Source organism: Oncorhynchus tshawytscha, linkage group LG12 (assembly GCF_018296145.1).
Source record: "Oncorhynchus tshawytscha isolate Ot180627B linkage group LG12, Otsh_v2.0, whole genome shotgun sequence".
In the NCBI taxonomy this organism is placed as follows: domain Eukaryota; kingdom Metazoa; phylum Chordata; class Actinopteri; order Salmoniformes; family Salmonidae; genus Oncorhynchus; species Oncorhynchus tshawytscha.
In genome coordinates, this window is record NC_056440.1 from 37981448 (window position 1) to 38003293 (window position 21846).

Here is a 21846-nt window from a genome sequence, read left to right on the forward strand (position 1 = left end):
GTCATCCGTAAGTTTGATTAAGACATTCATGAGCAAGCTAGGACAGACGTAGTCAATATAACCATTTGTTCAGCACTTTTGAAATGTACAGCCACAGAACATGGGCCATTCTTACAGTAGTCTCCCCGTATACCAAGTCAGAACGTAGGATAAATGAAGGGGGCAAATAAGCAGAAAATGAAAGCTCAATGATTACATTTCTCTAAAACAGGCTGTAGGCTATATGTGCACCACCATGTCAGAACAGTAGGCTTATGAGGGGGAAAGGGACCAAATGATTAAGGTGAGGCACATGGGCTACTAACAGCTTACTACACAACATACATGCAGTATTACTTTCTTAGCTACAGTATACACTACCATTCAAAAGTTTGGAGTCACTTAGAAATGTCCTTGTTTTTGAAAGAAAAGCCAATTTTTTTTGTCCATTAAAATAACATGAAATTGATCCGAAATACAGTGTAGACATTGTTAATGTTGTAAATGACTATTGTAGCTGGAAACGGCAGATTTTTAATGGAATATCTACATAGGCGTACAGAGGCTCATTATCAGCAACCATCACTCCTGTGTTCCAATGGCACGTTGTGTTAGCTCATCCAAGTTGATCATCTTAAAAGGCTAATTGATCATTATTAAACCCTTTTGCAATAATGTTAGCACAGCTGAAAACTGTTGTACTGATTAAAGAAGCAATAAAACTGGACTTCTTTAGACTAGTTTGTGGGTTCGATTAAAGGCTCAAAATGGCCAGAAACAAAGGAGTTTCTTCTGAAGCTCGTCAGTCTATTCTTGTTCTGAGAAATGAAGGCTATTCCATGCGAGAAATTGCCAAGAAACTGAAGATCTCGTACAACGCTGTGTACTACTCCCTTCACAGAACAGTGCTAACCGGCTCTAAGCAGAATAGAAAGAGGAGTGAGAGGCCCCGGTGCACAACTGAGCAAGAGGACAAGTACATTAGAGTGTCTAGTTTGAGAAACAGACGCCTCGCAAGTCCTCAACTGGCAGCTTTATTAAATAGTACCTGCAAAACACCAGTCTCAACGTCAACAGTAAAGAGGCGACTCCGGGATGCTGCCCTTCTAGGCAGAGTTCCCCTGTCCAGTGTCTGTGTTCTTTTGCCCATCTAAATTGTTTATTTTTATTGTACAGTGAGATATGGCTTTTTCTTTGCAACTGCCTAGAACCAAAAATCTCAAATTTGGACTAATCAGACCAAAGGACAGATTTCCATTGGGCTAATGTCTATTGTTTCTTGGCCCTAGCAAGTCTCTTCTTATTATTGGTGTCCTTTAGTAGTGGTTTCTTTGCAGCAATTAGAACCATGAATGCCTGATTCACACAGTCTCCTCTGAACAGTTGATATTGAGATATGTCTGTTACTTGAACTCTGTGAAGCATTTATTATGGCTGCAATTTCTGAGGCTGGTAATTCTAATGAACTTGTCCTCTACAGCAGAAGTAACTCTGAGTCTTCCTTTCCTGTGGCGGTATTTATGAGACACAAATGAACTTTTAAAAAGGCACACCTGTTAATTGAAATGCATTCTACAATGTAGAAAACAGTAAAAAAATAAAGCAAAACCCTGGAAAGAGTAGTTGTGTCCAAACTTTTTACTGGTACTGTACAGAAATGTCATGTTTAAGTTTTTATTTTTAATAAATGTGCAAACATTTCTAAAAACCTGTTTTTGCCTTGTCATTATGGGGTATTGTGTGTGGATTGATGAGAAAATACAAGCAATTCAATCCATTTTAGAATAAGGCTGTTACGTAACAAAATGTTGAATAAGTCAAGGGGTCTGAATACTGTATGCCCTGTATTTCCCTGGCATATTACATTATTTTTGCAGTAGTATACAATACATTTTTGGACTCACCTTGTTGTGCACTGCTCACTTGATCAGGAAGGTGGAGCGGTGGTCCTTTGTGGCAAATTTCGTCATCAAACTTTGGCATCAAAATCTATCATTCTCTGGATTTATGTTGCTTTCAAGACAACTGTTGCTTTCAAGACAATCATGAAGTCAGTGATCTTCAGGTTGGAGCTCTAGAAAGAGGCCAGAGTTCCTGACTTGGAATTCCAAATTGGATGACCGTTCAAAACATATTTTCCCTGTAAGAGCTCATGTTATTCAGAGTTCCCAGTTGTCTTGAACTCACTGAAGTCTGAGATTTCCCAGTTCCTAGTTTTCAGTGGCAGAAGTCATGTTGGATTTATAGCATGGCCTATGTATTCAACCTTTTCTGGCCCATGGTGTTGAATGTTTATCCTTCAAAGCTTGTAAAAGAGACCCTTAAACCCAGACTTGGACCACACAGCCACTCCATGGAATAGCAGGCTAGTGATTGCTTGGCAGTGCTTGCAGTTTGCCACTGATTCCTTCCAAACCACTCATTGTTGAATTTGCGTTTTACAACTTGTTGTGTAATGTTTATGTCCAATGGCCGATGAGCACTGATACGTTTTATCTATAATTTCTCTTTATACTTTCTGTTCATATGACAAGGATTGAAAAGTATTTTCCAGTAGATTGTCGACTTGATTCATGATGATGACTGCCAGCTTGCTAGCTAAGATTTTAGAATGTATGATGTTGACATCAGTCCAACCAAAGCTTCGGTGGATATAACCTGATTTGACGTAATTTTATCTGTGGTCGATGACCTTGAGTCTTCTTTGATAGGCACTTCTAATGTAACTCTATGGCAGCACCCAAGGGGCTTGAATTTTTGAGCTCTACCCGTAGATTTTGCGATGACGTAGTGTCCCAATGAGTGACAGAGCACTGAGCCAATCACGGTGCAACTAGAGAATTTTACCAACCCCTATGCTCTGTATTTTCCGCTGGCTTCCCCACCACTGAAAGCACTGAGCTAGGCTGAAACACCTGTATTTTGGAGCTGCCTTACTCAAGAAAGCCAAAAATAGACCATGTTTTTACATGGTTTGCAAACTGATATGTGACACGTATTCATGCCAAAATAACATGCAAAACAGGCATTGAAACAATAATAAAATCAAATACAATTTTCTTTTTTGCTAAACAGGTGGGGCTCAAAACAGGTACCCTGAATAATGGGTCGCCACTGCATATGGCTTGTTGTTGCTAGTTCCTATGTGCTTGTCTTGACCAAAGCAGTTGGCCAGTACTCTACAAATGGTTTTAACCTCGCTGCCACCTGAGGTTAATCCTAATCTTTTGTTTATTTGGTTTATCTAAAGTGGACATATTAGTGGCAAGTTAGACAAACTTGGATTATAACTATACTTAGCAAAACAAAGTATTTGCTCACCTTGGTCAGTTGTGAAATTGGCAGGTGTGGCAGGTGGAATTGGGGGTTATTAGGCCATATGAACAGAGTAGGGTTGTATAACACTGGCTGGTAATTCACTGACGTTTATCACCTGGGTTCTAATGTAGGCTAATGGGTCAGTGGAGTACAGCACAGCTCTTTACTCACAGGTAATAAATAGTCTACACACACGTGCAAGCATGGACACACACACACACACACACGCACGCAGGCAGGCACGCACACACACACACACACACACACACACACACACACACACACACACACACACACACACACACACACACACACACACACACACACACACACACACACACACACACACACACACACACACACACACATACACACACACACACAGTTCACCTGGTTGCCATGAAAACAAATGTACTCTGGTCATAAACTAGGCTGCTTTCCTAAATTTACTCTGGGGTGTCGAAGTGCGCTCTGGATCGTTCGTAAATTCAGAACATGGTCAGATGGTCCCTTCGTAAATTCAGATAGAGGGAGATAAGAACTAGATAGCTACTTTCCAGACACAAATAAGAGAACAGCTCACTCTGACCATTTTACTTACCCTAGCAGAGCTGGTTGGACTGTTTTCATGTTATCAAGATGGTGAGTGAATGTAACTGTGTACTGGCTTCAATTTAATGACATGTTTTGGCTGATCCTTACTGACACCTGTCATAAAAACTGGCATGACATGTTCGTAAATTCATCAATTATTCTGCACTCTGGCCCTCTCAAACCAGAGTGCTCTGAACTTGCCCGAGTGAATCTACGAACGCACCTTTAATAAGCCCCATACAAACTGCATCAACTGATTTGTCTCAGTTGATCACTTGGTCTGCATCTGAAATGACTAGATGACGAACAGTCTATTTTGATATTTGCCCAATGTTACAACATTGGTGTAAACTACCTGCATACTATAAAATGAGTGCCAGAACCTAAAAGTTCATAACAAACATTGCTTTTCTTGATACATTTCACCAAGGTTGTGTATACCAATGTGCAGAGTAGGCTACAGTTCCCAACACAGTTGGGGAAAACAGACTACCTGCAGTGCTACATCCACAGTTGCTGAAAATGATCTGCAACTGAAATTCTACCTTTCAAAGCCTTGTATCAGGCAGCAGAAAGGTTAGACTTGATATTATACTTTTTCTCTGACGAACAATGCTGGATAAGGCCTGGCCAAACATTACCCCCCCAGAATTGCTCAAGCAGAAGCATTGGCACACAGGCTTATAAGGTGAAAGGCATTTAATCATACTATTCTAATATCTCCTTCCCTTTTCTCATCAGACCCCCAAGTCTGAGAGGCGGAACACACGATGCAAAAGAATGCCCTGGCCGGAGACCGCCAGAGGGACCATGTGAGTGCACGCACCCGCACGCGCACGCACACACCAGTGGAGGCTGCTGATGTGTTAAATACCATTTCATTCACTCCATTCCGGCCATTATTATGATCCGTCCTCCCCTCGGCAGCCTCGACTGGCACGCACATGCATGCAGCACGCACTCACACACACACACACGCACGCGTACAGTAAACCGGAAGTAGAAAGTCACAGAACAACTTCATTTCCTGTGTGGAACACTTGATGTTAGGTGTAGTGAAGTTTTTTTTTAGCCCTTGTCAGATTGATTAATGATACGTTTTTCTATAGTTGGTTGGAAGGTGAATAAGTAGTGAAGGGAGATATATTTTACTGTATAGTTCTAAACAGCAAAGGTATAATTGAAGCCACAGTGCCTCCATTTTGGAACTCCCTCACCATTGTAAAAAATATATTGGAAGTGCTGGAAATGCATTTGTTAACGTTGACATTCGTTTTTGTCACATTTATTCTATAACAGACACCTTAATGCATAATTTTAAATGACACTATGTGAGCTAAACACACAAATAAAACATAACAAAATATGCTAATTTTTTCCCTTAAAATATCTTTTTTGATTAGTAATGTTATTGTCCCCACTACAACAAAATATAAATAAATACATGGAATTCTGTCCTTGAAACATTCATTTAATTACTGTAGAATTACATTCATTCCTATGGAGGACTGCTCCCAATGGGGAGTGCCAATATGGCCCTTCGATTACTTTAAAGTTTCTTAATGGCCAATACATAGCATCAGATATCCAGGGTTTATATACAGTACATCATTGTTAATAACACCCAGCATACAGTACACACTGCCATTTTTTATTCTTTATTTTTTTTTAACTTTATCTAACTAGGCAAGTCAGTTAAGAACAAATTCTTATTTTCAATGACGCCTAGGAACAGTGGGTTAACTGCCTGTTCAGGGGCAGAATGACAGATTTTCTCCTTGTCAGCTCTAACCACTAGGCTACCTAAAAACAAACATTTACAAACTTAAAAAACAACTATATACAGTATACAACATTTTTCTCAAAATGATACAGTTCATTATTGTCACATTTCATTTATTTGATGGAGCAGGTTGTGAGCAGTTCAAGTGTTTGTGGTACCATGAGATGACAATGTATGACTGTCCAAAGCAGTCTCCATATTGACTGAAGTAGATCTGAAATCCTATCACGCAGTAGGTTTGTGTGTATGCACTTGTTACGACTGTGACACGTGGTTCTCTCACTCAGCTAAGACGAATGCACTAATTGTGAGTCGCTCTGGATGAGACCTGCTAAATGACTCAAATGTAAAAATGTAAAATGTACACTACAGTACTATATCTATTTCAATCTCTGCTTTGATACCCATCCTCCACGGTAATAAATTGAACACTACTATCTGGCCCGTGTCGTAATACAAACGCCTGAAATGAGTTTCCTTGTCAAGTGTTGCGGTCTTCACGTCTGAAACATAGCCTCTTGTTGTTGTTGTAGATCTCCCCCCTTTTAATGTTATCAAGGTCACAAGTTGTTCATGTTGTCCTTCACTAGCAACGGTCATCAAAATTGCTGAAAGGTTTTAAAAACAATTCTAATAAATGCAACAGTTGGACAACAGATGAAGCTACTCCAAACAAGACACTCGATTTTGCCTAATTTGCATAAATACACCAGGTGTATTTTCATATATAAATAAATTAACCACTGAAAACGTGCTCGGTCCAGGCCTACCGGCACTCACCTGCGCAGCCTAGACTACCTCATTAATTACTGTTGTTGTCACGTTCTGTGGCATAATTCAACAAGGTTGTCAACTGCAGGATACCCTCAGATTAAAAATCAACAAGCTTGACTTTAGATTACATCTATACATATCTATACATACTTTACATTGTTTGCGAGATCAGACATGTCGCTATAATCATTTTTCGGAAGTCACCTTCATTTCAGCGCATCTAATTTGTAAACATTTCAAATGTATTAAATTATTACAAAAAATGTACACCCTTCAAAAAAAGCTATCTTTTTTCTCTTTCCTGTGATTCAAGTGTTGAGACGGTGGGTTAAATCCAAGACTAAGCTTTAGCATTCTTATACAGTAGATGCAACGGAAAGACAATATATTTCCTTAAACCCAATTCAGCCATTACCAGGGTGTGTGGTCGTAATGTTAACGGGAAAAAAATGACAGGCACAAGCAAGAGTATGAAAGTCGCAGGAGTTAAATGAAAGAAATCAATTCAGAGAGATTTAAGTGACAAGTGGATTTTGCACTCCTCAAACACTGGAAATACCGTAGATGTCTGAAAAAGACAGGTCCACAGGTGGGTGGGACATGCGAGTTGCTACCTTCAATGGCATATCTGTCTTTTGATTTAAAACCTCTACAGGATCGGTGTCTTGACCTCTGGACGGTTGAGCTAACATAGGCTAATGCAATTAGCATGAGGTTGTAAGTAACAAGAACATTTCCCAGGACATAGACATACCTGATTTGGCAGAAATCTAACTGCACTGTTCAATTTTCAGTAGCTATTACAGTGAAATAATACCATGATATTGTTTGAGGAGAGTGCACAATTATGAATTTGAAAATGTAAGTAATAAACCAATTAGGCAAATTTGGGCAGTCTTGATACAACGTTTTGAACAGAAATGCAATGGTTCATTGAATCATTCTAAAACTTTGCACATACACATACACATACACTGCCATCTAGTGGCAAAAATCTAAATTGCGTCTGGGCTAGAATAATACATTATGGCCTTTCTCTTGCATTTCAAAGATGATGGTACAAAAAAAATACCCCAAAAAATCATGTTTTTTTCTTTGTATTATCTTTTATGTAATTCTTCTAGATTAATTTCACATTTTCACAAATGTCAAAATATTTCCTTTCAAATGGTGTCAGGAATTTGCATATCTTTGCTTCAGGTCCTGAGCTACAGGCAGTTAGATTTGGGTATGTCATTTTAGGAATAAATTGAAAAAAAGGGGCGGATCCTTAATTAAGCAGTTATTAATAGGCTGCATATACATGTAAAAACAAACATCGACAAAGAGATTCAAAGCTACACCTATATATTATTAAAAGAGGAAACTGTGATGAAATTGTAAAAAAATAAATATGGAATTGCTCTTCCTCTCACTGTACGAATAGGATATTGTTTTTTCCTCTGACTTTGGGTTCAAGTGTGTATGGTATCCACATCCAAGCCTCCAAGGAGGATTTATGCAGGTGTTTTCACAATGTCTATTTCCTCAGGTAGAGTGTAAATTAACACAAGAGGGGTGGTCACAGGGACAGGAAGGTGTAGAAAGCAAGCATCTGAATGGGTGTGAAAAGGAAAATGTGGAATGCACATAATATTCATGTGAACCAGCTCTATAAAATTTTCATACTCATTTGTGTCATTATGCAAACTGGTATGTGTTTGTGGCTTTGCAAGGGAAATGGAATCAATCTCCTCCCCACTGAAGTTGCATATTGCACCTCAGAGCTATGTTGCTTGGAGTATGTAACATTTTGGAATGCAAATGTTACTATATTAAGCACAGCTACTGGCCTGGGCAAATTTCACCTCTGGGAAAGTCTTGATTATAATTTTAACCATGAGGAAATGCAGAGTACACATCTGAGTAAGCATGCACTGTGATGGTGCATATGACCTGGGTGTGTGACATTAAATAACTATATGAATAGCAAATGAAGAGTTTCATTCCAAAACGCAATATCCACCAATTTCTCAGATGCATGTTTTTTAATCAGAAGTGATATCTTATGGGTTTCTCATGTGCGTGTAAGATATGACTGTTCTCACATTTTTAAATCATATATTTTAGATGTGTATTAAAATGGGTTTTGTTTCAAAATGCTATATAACCATTGTTTAGCTGGAATGGAATGTTCATACCATGTGTATTTGACTGTGATATGTGGTTGTCTCACCTGGCAATCTTAAGATGAATGGACTCTGGATCGCTCGGGATAAGAGCATCTGCTAAATGACTAAAATGTCAAATGTAAATAATTTACATAAAGATCTCAAATTACTGTATTGATCCATTATTAAAATGTTTTAATATTGATGTCACAAATGGATCATTTGTACGGCTCTTTATTAAAAAAATGTAGTTTTTGTCACACTTGACTGTGCAAAACCAAGCAGAACTTCTTATTTCTCTGTGAGAGTGAGGTGGATATATAGTGTTTTGCAACAAAACATGATTATTTGTCTCTGAAATGAAACCATGAAGTGATAGATTTCAAACAAATACATTTCTGTCATTAAACAACCCCATGCCATGATTATGTGGTGAAACACACCAATCTTTTTCACAGTTTAAAAAAAAATAAAAGCTCATTTACCAACATTTCTGAAAATGTACTGTATTACATAGCATTTTGGAATGAAACTCTTTAAATGTATAATATAGGCAGACATTTTTTTTTATTGAATCAGGTGCAAATATTATGATGCATTGTGACATTTCCAGCTGTTGAAAGTGAGCTAATGGAAGCTGTACTGCACGTTCTACATCTGTCAGGTCTGTGAAAACAATTGTTTCAGCTTTGTATCTTCTGCACCTGTGAGCTATCTTAGATGGAGGAAGACAGAGAAGATTGTCTGGGAATGGAGAGTGGGAGATTGAGGTGGATATGTAGTGTTTTGCAGCACAGAGAAGATTGGCTGTGAATAGAGAGTGAGAGGGACTAGAATAGGAGAGCTAAAGGTTGCAATGTTCTGCCCCAGGAGGTATTGTAGAGGGAGATAAGTAGTGAGAGGGAGGAAGCAGTGGGGTAGAGTGGTGACATAGTTCAGACTAATGAATACTTAACATAAAAATTAACAGGCTGACCAATCAGGGCCTTGCATTGATTAATAGTCTTGAGTTACCTTATGTACATAGCCATGGCTATGCATATGCAACAGTGGCCAGGCTGAATGTAATGAAAGACCCGAGATGGTCCAGACAGCTCCAACTCCCCCTGGAAGCACCTGATCTACATGTATTAGGGCCACAGCAGGGGACCAAGCACACTGTTTGTTTGGAACTCCGTGGGCTAGAAAGGGAGAGAAGAGGTACAGAGTGAAGATTTGAACAGGGGCTGAGGGCTCTAATTCCTGGACAATTCTTTTTTACATTTTTTAGTTGAAACTTTATTCATACAGGGAATCCCAACTGAAACCAGGGTCTCCTTTTTCAGTGAGCTTTCTCATGTCTTTTTCACATCTTTTTCAACGTGTTTTCTTTATGTATCCCTATAGACCTGAAAGAACTGGATGGAAATGAACAACGGAGAGCGTCTAGATTGCTGGAGGGTTAAGTGGAGGCTGTACACCTTAAAATGGTTCTGACCCTCTAAGATCTTAATCTTCTTTATCCACTTCTGTCTATCTACAACTCAATCTCAATGACAAATAACAGTGGGGCTTGGTCACGGCAGATGTGATCATTTCCGTTTGTGTCACTGACACACCAGCAGTGTGTTAATTGTTAATGTTTTTTTTTTAATTCTGCTTACTTACCTCCTTATGTATTTATGAACAAGTGGTGCGATCTACTGAATTTTTCACACAGGTAATTAATTAAATTAGCAGGTAGCTCTATAAAAGGCCCGGCACCCGGGGAACTTAATTTGTTTTTTTAACCAGAGCTTGGTGCAGCATGACTGGGGATCATTGCTGTTGTGTCTGTCTGGGCATATATGTGTCTCCCTGATCTCCCTGATCGATTGTACACCTTGTGTAAAGAAACGTTATCTTCTGATCGCAGCTCTCATTTTACAGTGTTGACTATGATTAGAGTGCCATCAATCTGGCATAAGATGTTGGCAGAGTTAGTTAGTTCTACTAAAGACATGTAAAGGCCACCAGAGTTCATTGGGTTATGTGTTTTTTAAGCTGGGAATGTAGTGTGGATAGTGTTGCTATGTCCGATATGTCTTTCAGAAGATGGAGTGGTTGAGGCAAAAAACAATGTCTTTGCATGAGGTGAAAAATAAGATGTCAATCTCACTTACAGCACATTTCTGTAAACTTGATAGGAAAGACATCAACAGCGTCTTGTCAGTTTCCCAGTAAACTTTGAGGTGACTGCAGTGAAGCCCAGAGGCTTCTCTTTCACCCCCCTCTCTCTCTCTCTCTGTGTGCTACTCTTGGATCAGTTGTTGTTTGGTAGAAGGAGCCTTTTCTCATCTACGTTTTGTCTGTATCATTGAGGGATGCCAGAGGCTGACTGAAAGGTTTGGGGGTTTAAACAGCTGGTTAAATGAGGGCCACATACCCTGATCCTGTGAGGCTGCAGCTCTGATGCCGCTAGCTACAACAGCAGTGTATTCTGGACACATTACGTTTCCTCTGTCCTCTCTATGCTCCTGTTGTGGGGCATCGTGACATTCGTTTTCCTGTTTCTATTACTCACTGTTATACTCCCCACTGTCTGTCTCTAACTTGACCAGCTGTCTTTCGAAACATAACACGATCAAATGAAACCCATATTAATATTCAAAAGCTATGAAGCATCAGGCTTTTTCAATGACCTGGGAAAATTGTAGCTGGTATAGAATGATCATGCATGTATTCTATGTAAGGTAGGGCATATGGACATTAAGAAAAACTTTCGGACTCAGGTGTATTCCATTTGTTTTAGGAGTATTGTAAATGTGACTAGATATCTATGACACATTTCATCTTACCTGGGAAAAAAATCCTCTCTGCTGAATGTCTATGAATATAAAATATCAATTTGCATATAACGGTTAACTGGCAAAACGGATAATACTGGATTATTGGAAGCAAAGCTGAGTATTTCCAGGCCAGCCCATGGTGTGGGATCACTCAGAGGGTTCCAAGATGGGGTTTTGCAAATAAAAAACAATGACTATTCTTTCAGAATGAGTCTGAAGGCCTTTTTACAGGGTAATATCTCCACGTGGTTCACCATTCAGGGCCTTGATGGGCTCAACAACAGAGACAAGGGGTGATGTGTAACTTTGGGGGAAAACGTTTCTTTGGGACCATCCTAATGACTGATACACAGGAATGTTCTTGCAACATTCCAATGAAATGTGTCTAGAACATTCAAATCTTATATTCTGAGAACATTTTGTGTATGTTTGGTGTGTCATTTATGGAATACTCTCCTAACCATCAAACTGGACACAGGAATGCTCTTGCAACGTTCCGATGAAACATGTACTGGGGAAGTTTTGCTTGACATTAATGGAATGGTCTCTTGGAAACCGTCCTTGCACGACACTGGAGCATTTCTATGAAAATGTTTAGTAATGACCTAATGACTCAAGGGAACGGTCTATAAAGGTGTGGGAACGTTTGTTGTTAGCTGGGATGGGCAACATCAAATTGATAAGCATTGGCTGAATTATGCATGGGATATAAGGCGTACTGTGGAGGGATTCAGAAAGGCATAAAAGGGGAAGGCATCCGCCATCCACCCCTTTGCAGATATTCTCGCTATTGCGTACAATGTGCACTTCATGAGATATGCTCAAAGTGTATTTGATGTACTTAAAGGACAGTGTTTTAGGGTTTTGAGAAATGAGCGTGAATAACAAGCGAAAGGCAGGAGTGGGCAATAAAAACCACACTGCATCTGTAAATACCGATATCGCTCGCCAAAGTAGGGCATATAAATGTGTATTATGACACTATAGCCCATTTCAGTGCAACTGCCACTGTGGGGCAGTTCTAAGGTACAGCTAGGAGAGATTCTAGAGAAGCAGGATCCTTAGATATCAGTACCTCCTTTATTTTGATCTCATTAATAATGGTTCATTCTGTTGGTGTAAAGCCAGAAGTTGGAGGAGGCTGATACTGAGAAGCTGATGATCAAGTGTCCTATCCCTCTGGCCCAGATATATCATCAGGGGGCTGGAGATGCCAACGGACACTCTGACAGAACACATACAGTATATTGCCTTATAGATGGGAGGTCTAAACTGTTGCTGAACATATCGGGGAATTTAGTTCTCTCTCCCTTTCTCTACCATCCTTATCTTCACTTTGCTCTTTCTCTGTTCCTCTCCCCCTCTCTCTCTTCATCCCTCTCTCTCTCCCTCCCTCTCTCTCTCTCTCTCTCTCTCTCTCTCTCTCTCTCTCTCTTCATCCCTTTCTCTCTCTCTCTCTCTCTCTCTCTCTCTCTCTTCATCCCTCTCTCTCTTCATCCCTCTCTCTCTCCCTCCCTCTCTCTCTCTCTCTCTCTCTCTCTCTCTCTCTCTTCATCCCTCTCTCTCTCTCTCTCTCTCTCTCTCTCTCTTCATCCCTCTCTCCCTCCCTCCCTCCCTCTCTCTCTTCATCCCCTCTCTCTCCCTCCCTCCCTCTCCTCTCTCTCTCTCTCTCTCTCTCTCTCTTCATCCCTCTCTCTCTCTCTCTCTCTCTCTCTCTCTCTTCATCCCTCTCTCCCTCCCTCCCTCCCTCTCTCTCTTCATTGATCTCTTCTCTCTCTCTCTCAAATTGATCTCTTTCTCTCTCTCTTTCTCAAATTGCTTTATTGGCATGACGTAACAATGTACATATTGCCAAAGCATACATTGGAAGTGAAATTATACTTTTAACAGTATTAACATCATAAAAAATATATCAAGATTGTCAACTCAACAGGACAAGTCATATGCAATAATAATCAACGGTGGGGGGATGGGGTTGTATCAGAAATGAAAAAATAAACATACAGTGGCCAATAGCGATAACAATAATAATAAAAGAATAATATATAATAAAAAAATAGCAAGAACAATGGCATAGAAGACATGTGCAGGTTGGTTGGTCTGTCAGACAGACAATGTCCCTCATCTTATGGCAGGCAGCAATGTAGTGCGCTGCCAACACAGAGCTCTCTGCGTCCTCCCCCAACAGGACGGATAGCTTCTTCTCATCAGAGGTCTTGGAAAACTTTAAAGATTATTTCAAATTTGGAGAAAAATGGCTCCCGAGTGGTGCAGCGGTCTAAGTCACTGTATCGCAATGCTAGAGGTGTCACTACAGACCCTGGTTCAATTCCAAGCTGTTTCACAACTGGCCGTGATTGGGTGGGGCATAATTTGCCCAGTGTCGTCCTTGTTAGGAGGTTGAATTTAACTCTAATTGCTTCATTTTTAAAAACATTTTGTCAGGAAATGCAGCTCTATCTCAGTGTCTGCTGTGGTGCAGTCTCTCTCTCTCTCTCTCTCTCTCTAACTCTAACTCTAACTCTAAACACAATCTATTCAGATTAGGTCAATAATAAAACCATGGCTAAATTCAGAATTCAGGTGATGAAACGCAAACCCAGATGGAAGATGGGTGATTATTACAGTTTTTCTCAATTGATAAAACACCATTTCTGAAACCTTGCTCCATTTCCTGAAAACATTAAACACAAAACCTCATCTTCAAGCACTATTTACATAACCTCTGACTCCTCTTGCAAAATGAAACATTCACCTCAAAACAGTTTTACCCGTGTTCAGAATCAAACACTGCTCTCAAATCATAAACAAAGTGATCAAAATGATATACACTCTCAAGCAGTCAGTAAACAATACACCGAAAAATAGAAAACACATTGTTCAAAACATACAATTCTCAGAGAGAAGTAGATTTTTAATCTAAAAAAATATTCATATTTTTCCATCATTGTCTTTTGATGAACGAAAACATGTTCTATCATAGTAGCTCAAAATGTATCAGAAATTACTACTCTGCTTTGCTCTTTGCAATTTTGTTTTTTGTTCTTCCTCCTCCTTGTACCCCTATTTTTACAGTACTGTATTCTGCATCACACAAACTTGTCCTTTGTCTCTGTGATACTGTAATTCTTGTTCTTTGTTGATATGAACCTGCAACCAGTCAAAATCTATTGAGCAGTCAGTACTGTTACAGTTTTTCTCAGTCCCTTTGGTGCATTTTTCACATCATCCCTAACATGTGCAAAATAATAAGTGCATTTCTCAGAACAATTTGTACAAACTGCAATATACAATAGATATTTCTAAAGCTAGTCAGTCACTAAAAATCCTTAGTACATCTCTCAAAAGTAAATATTCATGCCAATGATCATGTCAGTGTCATCAGAATGATAAGTCATTGAGTCATTGTTCACGAACAAGGTCGTCAAAATGTTTAGGCATGTTGTCAATGTAACTGTGTACTTTGACAGTATTACCTGATGTAAACTTAGGCTACTGTTTGAATGACAGTTACTGTATTGAAAATGCACAAGGCTGCACTTCTATGGCATATATCAATTTCAACAGTACTATTTACATATTACTGTATGTGGGTTATTGATTGAAAGAGACTGGACAACCCAAGGGGCACAAAGGAAAAAAAACTAAATTAGAAAGAAACACAGGAAACCACCCCTAAGGCACAACTTTGCCCGCAGCACTGTTGTGCTGTCTCTATACATCCAGACGTTCCTGTCTGTCGGCCCACATATTCTCATCCACATCACACCGGATATTTTCCCTTCCAATGCAAGGTGGAAAGAATCTTTTGGAATGCCTTATCCATCCTCTGCAGGCGTCTACTGTGATGTCCTCACATGCTGCATCCATTGCAGCCAGCAGGGTCATCTGTGTGTGTGGCTGACGATCGTACACCTTCCACTTCCATGCTGAAAAGAACTCCTCAATTGGGTTAAGGAATGGTGAATAAGGTGGGAGGAATTCTATGAGCATCCTCGGGTGGGTCACAAACCCCATTGCCTTATGATGTTTGATCGATGGAAACTCACATTATCACAAATGACCACATACTTTGGCAAATCCTCTCTAAACAGACCCCTCTCATCATCAGGGATGAGAGCCCCGTAGAGACTCTCTAAAAAGATGAGTAGATGCTGGGAGTTGTATGGCCCTATAAGGGGGATATGGGTTAGGACACCATGCTCCGAAATAGCAGCACACATGGTGATATTTCCTCCCCGTTGGCCTGGCAAATCCACAGTAGCTCTGTGACCGATGATATTCCGACCCCGCCTTCTGCATTTGGTCAGGTTGAAGCCAGCCTCATCCACGTATACAAAGTTGTGAGAGGGTTCACTTGATTCCAACTCCATTGTACGCTATATCCCAGAACACACAGTTGAATTTGTTTTGGTAAGGAAGAGTGACATAAAATGTACATATATTGCATGTTCCTTCCACAGCAATGGAAATGTGTGCAGTTTATGCTTACTGTACTATGTATCACTATAAAATGTTGCTGTAATGTAGTTACATAGATATATGTTTTACCTGTACATACTGGTACCGTAGTTCCTTAACTCTGTCCTCATTCCTTTGGAATGGTACACGGTACAGCTGTTTCATACTCATCTGGTTTCTATGCAGCACCCTGTCGATGGTTGAGATGCTAACCGTATGGATGTTTTCAAAGACATCGTTGTCTTCTATAATGGTCCTTTGTATTTCCCTGAGTCTCTTGGCATTGTTTGCTCGGACCATGGTCCAAATAGCCTCCTCCTGTTGAGGTGTGAAAAGGCGTCCTCTGCCACCGGTTTGAGGTAATCTTGCAGTCCTATGTGGGGAAATGCAGTGATGCATCGCACACTTTCACATAGACAAAAACTATGCGAACACACATTTCACATTAAAACATACAGGTGGGTGCATGTAAGGTGCAGCATGTATCTGTATAGAGTATATTTCTGTATGCTGTGAAATACAAGTGGACTACTGTAATATGAAGCATTGTAGGAAGTATACAGTATACTGCTTATATACAGTAACAGTGCACTGTACATTGGTGGACATACCTGTTCTCTCTTCGAAACGTTTGAACTATTGAGGACACGGTTGATCTCCCAATATTCGGCTGCACCCTTCGACCCGCCTCAGCCATTGTAAGGCCATGATTGACAACATGGTCTACAATAGTGGCCCTTATGTCATCAGATATGCGCCTATGTCCTCTTCTGCCTCTTCCTCTGTTTTGCCTTCCACCACGCATCCTTGCTCCTCTTCTTCCTCCTCTTGGCTGTTGACCCTGTTCGTTTCCTGGTCCATCCATTATTGGAAAATTGCAACTCTGTGTTGTGGTCTGTCTATATATGCTTGCCAATTGATTCTTCATGAGATGCACCTTTGAGCAATTTAGACAACTGGTTGATTGTTGGTTGAACTAACACTTTACATTCCTTCATGAGTGAGGGTCAATTTCACCTGCACGATTCATCAATTCACGTTTTTGTACAAAAGGTCTAATAGAAATGTGTAAAACTATGCTTGACAGTTTATGACAAATAGTTCAACAATTTTGCATGTAATGGCTTATGCAAGGAACTAATGCCTAGATGTTTTGAGGGGTAAGACTATTCAACAGAGAACCATCTACTATATTTTGATCAACATGACATGAGCAATTGATAATGTGGAAAAAAGCTGACACTTGTACATTATCAATTGCAATTTGTTCAAAGGAATAAGAAACTGTTTTAATGATGTGCACAAGTGACTAGATTATTTGGCATTTGTACAAATAGTATCAAGAAGTGCACTTTTGATCTAAGAAATGCACCAAAGCGACTGAGAAAAACGAATAAATGGAAAGCACAATGTTCAGGGCCATACAATTTGTCCATTGTACAGTATACAGCCTACAATGCACTGTACTACAGTATCCATTCTCAGACTTTCTCCTTCCCACCTTCAACAACCTGTTCGCTCTCTGAACTGGCTTATATTGGTTGTGTCGCATCATTTGAAACAGGTTAAATCAATTTTGAGTGGTTGTGTTCAATCAATGACTTATGTTCTCTATTTGTATTTGATTGTTGCCACTTGTGTTTACCAGTATGGATGACATGTGCATTAGAGTGCAGAATGTGTTTTGAGAACGAGAATGTGTTTAGAGTTTTGCTGAAAAGTCTAAGTGACATCTGCAAATTGTGTTTTATCATGTGAAATGGTTTAAGGTATTGACAACAGACTGCATAATTAGCTAAATGAGTCCAGGCAACTGAGAACTTTGTTCAGCCATTGGGTTTTAGTGTTTTAGCAATTGAGAAAAACAGAACAGGGAAGCCTTGAGGCACCTGCCACTGGTCCTCTCTGCCCTGCCCTACAATATAGACCATTACCTACTGTATATTCCAGAAGCAAGATTAATCATATGACCCTCCTCTCATAATGTCATGGAAGACAGTTATTTCTATTACAGGAATACTTCATGTTCATTTCCAGGTTTAAGTAAAATATGTGGATCACTCATAAATGGATGCCATACTATTTGGTCTGACTCCCGCTCCATAGCGATTGAATTAGCCTACATGTCTTTAAAAAAAAATGTTATCAACTGTTACTAATGATCCTCAGCAACAACCGGCATGGCTGTGACATCCTTTACAGAGAAAGCAAATTAAGGTAAACAAAACAATGTTATTAAATGAAATTATAATGTAGGCTATACCACCTAATGGGAAACTACAGTTGAATATGTTCGGTTATTAGGCCTACTGATGGGCGATACTTGATAGTGGCTAATATTTAACATGATAGAAATAGGAAAGAGGGAAAGCCATGTTAGCTTATAATTAAGACATTTGGGAATGCCCATCTCTGCAAAGTAAAAGGCTGTACAATTTAAATTCTCCATAATGACACAGAATTTCATCAACTTTACTGTGGGAATGTTGATATGCTTCAGTTTGCTGCCATATGACTGGTTTCACCTTTGTCTCCAGCGATTGTAAGGTAAAATACATTGCCTTCATAAAAGTATTTACACCCCTTTACATTTTCCACAAATTGTTGTGTTACAACGTGGGATTAAAATGGATTGAATTGTCATTCTTCCATTTAGTTTGAAGTGCACATTAGAGGCAGCATTCTGATAAAGGCCACAAATGTTTGTATTATAAGTCAATAAATGTAAAAAAAAAAATATAAAAAAATTCAATGAACATTTCTTTACAGAATCTTCCCTAAAGAGAGCATAATAAACACAAGGCCATGTGTCCACGAAGAGAGGACTATGATCTGGCTAAAGGCCAAGGAGGAGAAAAAAAAACTTGATTAAATATTCTGTTTTTTAAAGGGGATCCTGTTTTCCTCTTCCTCTCTCTCGTCTATATTTCTGTCAGTTTTTCTCTCGCACTCTTGCCCCCTCCTTTTCCCTCCTTCTGCCCCTTCCTCCTGCTCTGAGAGGAGAGGGATGCTTCAAGGGCTGTAATCCAGGCAGCAGGTAAGGAAATGACAATCCTGAGCAAAATAGAGACACTATGTTCTCCATACAGTGTCTCTGTCTTATAGGCTGTGAGATTTAAAAAAAAAAAATTCTCTCAAATATTGTACCTGAATATTATCAAATTGAAAATATTACTGCTTGGGGTCTGTAGTCCTGATTTGATTTCATGTATTTTGTTAAGGTATCAGAACTCTTTGGGTTGTCTGTCGTATTTGATCAAACTACCCAGCCGAACAACGAGTGGATCTGAACATAAAGTACAAAGTCACTTCAAAAAGAGGAATGAGGAATGGTTGAGGATTGAGAGGTTGAGGAATGAACCTTCCAATGATACCTCACATCACGGGTGTCCACTTAGGATGACAAGACGTCAGAGACCTTACTGTGCTGTGCTTCCACAAGGCAACATGTAAGGCAACATAATCAATGTGGGGCTATGCGTTCTTTGGAAAATAATGCACGACGTGGAATGTGTGTGCCACGACGCATAGCGGAGTGGCACTGACATTCCACGGAGTTGCATAATTTTTTTCTCCAGAAAAAGCATAGAGCCCGAGTTAATTATCCTGCTTATACTATGGCTACAATTTAACACATTTGCTGCTAGAAATGTGTTCATTTATCTGGCATACCTGCTGGCAAGATTGGTAGAATTTAGAAAATCAAGCACTTACTAAATGTACTGAAAAAGTCTCACATTCCTTTCAATCTTTTACCAGAGATGCAAAAGAGCATATTTAGTTTATAAAATTAAAATAAACAGTCAGGAGGATACAGACAGCTGAAGAGGTATGCTTAGATATGAAGAAAAATAAACATATTTTTTATATAGAATTAAGCATTAAACATATGGCTCTAGATTGCAGGAAGAAAGCTGTTTCATGTGGGGTTTGTTTTCTAGCCTAGCACCCCACCGGCCCACTACCAACAGCAATCCTCATTTACTTTATGCCCCGTCAGATTTTGGGGTGCATGACAGTAGTTGCCTTAGTAATCAAACAAACAGACCTGCTAGCTTAGCTAACCAAACCATCAGTCCAACGAGAAGGATATACTGCTTTCCCCGGAACAGGCCCAAATCCCTGTCATTTGCGTGAAGAAAAGACGGAGGAAAAGGGGGCGAAGGTCGGGCTGCCTTCTGAGAATCCGTAGGCGAGCGAGTCAACTCCCACTGCCATCCGTTCTACTGGCTAATGTGCAATCATTGGAAAATACAATTGATGACCTACGATTAAGATTATCCAATGGGACATTAAAAACTGTAATATCTTATGTTTCACAAATCTGACCATAATTCTATCCTCGTGATTCCTGCTTACAAGCAAAAACTAAAGCAGGAAGTACCAGTGACTCACTCAATACAGAAGCGGTCAGATGACGCTATGCTACTCCACAGGACTGTTTTGCTAGCACAGACTGGAATATGTTCTGGGATTCATCCAATGGTATTGAGGAGTATACTACCTCAGTCAGTCATCGGCTTCATCAATAAGTGCATCGACGACGTCATCCCCACAGTGACCATACATACAGTACATACACTAACCAGAAGCCATGGGTAACAGGCAACATCCGCTTTAAGCAGTACCGGTACCCCCCCAACCCCGTATATAGCCTCATTATATAGTTATTTTATCGTGTTACTTTTTATAATTTTTTACATTCGCTTATTTGGTAAATATTTTCTTAACTCTTCTTGAACTGCACTGTCGGTTAAGGGCTTGTAAGTAAGCATCTCATGGTAAGGTCTACACTTGTTGTATTCGGTGCATGTGACAAATAAAGTTTGATTTGATGTGATTTAACCTACCTTGGTTCGCTAACATAATGATTGGGATCACAATTCCTGAATGTAAATATTATGGGGACACCTATAGACTGGCAGCCAAGCATGAGTTATCAGTGTCGCCTATTATCGTCTATACATGATTTTGAAATACCTTAAAAACCTGGAATAAAAACCTACCCTACAGGCTTTCAGGATAAATCAATTGATTTAAAAAAAACAATTACAGGGGGAAGTTTGGAATCGTCCAGTGGAATAATGCACATGCTTGGATAATTACATAACCAACGCCTCTAGTGATACGACTCCCCTCCGAATAGGGCTGTAACACGGCAAATAATAGGTTTACCGGCATAAAGAGTGTGCTGCATCATCCCATGGGATCTGCCCCAAGGCAGAAATATTACTGAAATATTCTAGTTCCGACACATCGCCTTCTATACTCAAACAAAATAGGCCTTTTATAAATCAATAACAAAATGGTCATTTTTCAAACACCTGAAACAGCTTTTTCCTGCAATCTAGAGACAATCATTATCCTTAATTCTATGTAAAAAAATATATTTATTTAGCTGCTGTAACGGTTCTCTTTAGGTGAAGGAGAGGCGGACCAAAACGCAGCGTGGTGGTTATTCATGTTTTTGAATAAAGACACTAGACATGAATAAACTAACAAAAACAATAAACGTGGAAAACCAAAAACAGCCCTATCTGGTGCAAAACAGACAGGAACAACCACCCACAAACACACAGTGAAACCCAGGCTACCTAAATATGGTTCCCAATCAGAGACAATGACTAACACCTGCCTCTGATTGAGAACCATCAGGCCAGACATAGAAATAGACAAACAAGACATCCAACATAGAATGCCCACTCAGATCACACCCTGACCAACCAAAACATAGAAACATTAAAAGCAAACTATGGTCAGGGTGTGACAGTACCCCCGGACTCCGGCCGCAAAACCTGAACCTATTGGGGAGGGTCTGGGTGGGCATCTGTCCGCGGTGGCGGCTCTGGTGCTGGATGGGGCCCCCACTTCACCGTAGTCCTAGTCCCCCACCTTGTCCGTCCGCTTCCGTGGCCTCCTAGCCACGGCGACCCTACTTAATGACCCCACTGGACTGAGGGCAGCAGCTCGGGACGGAGGG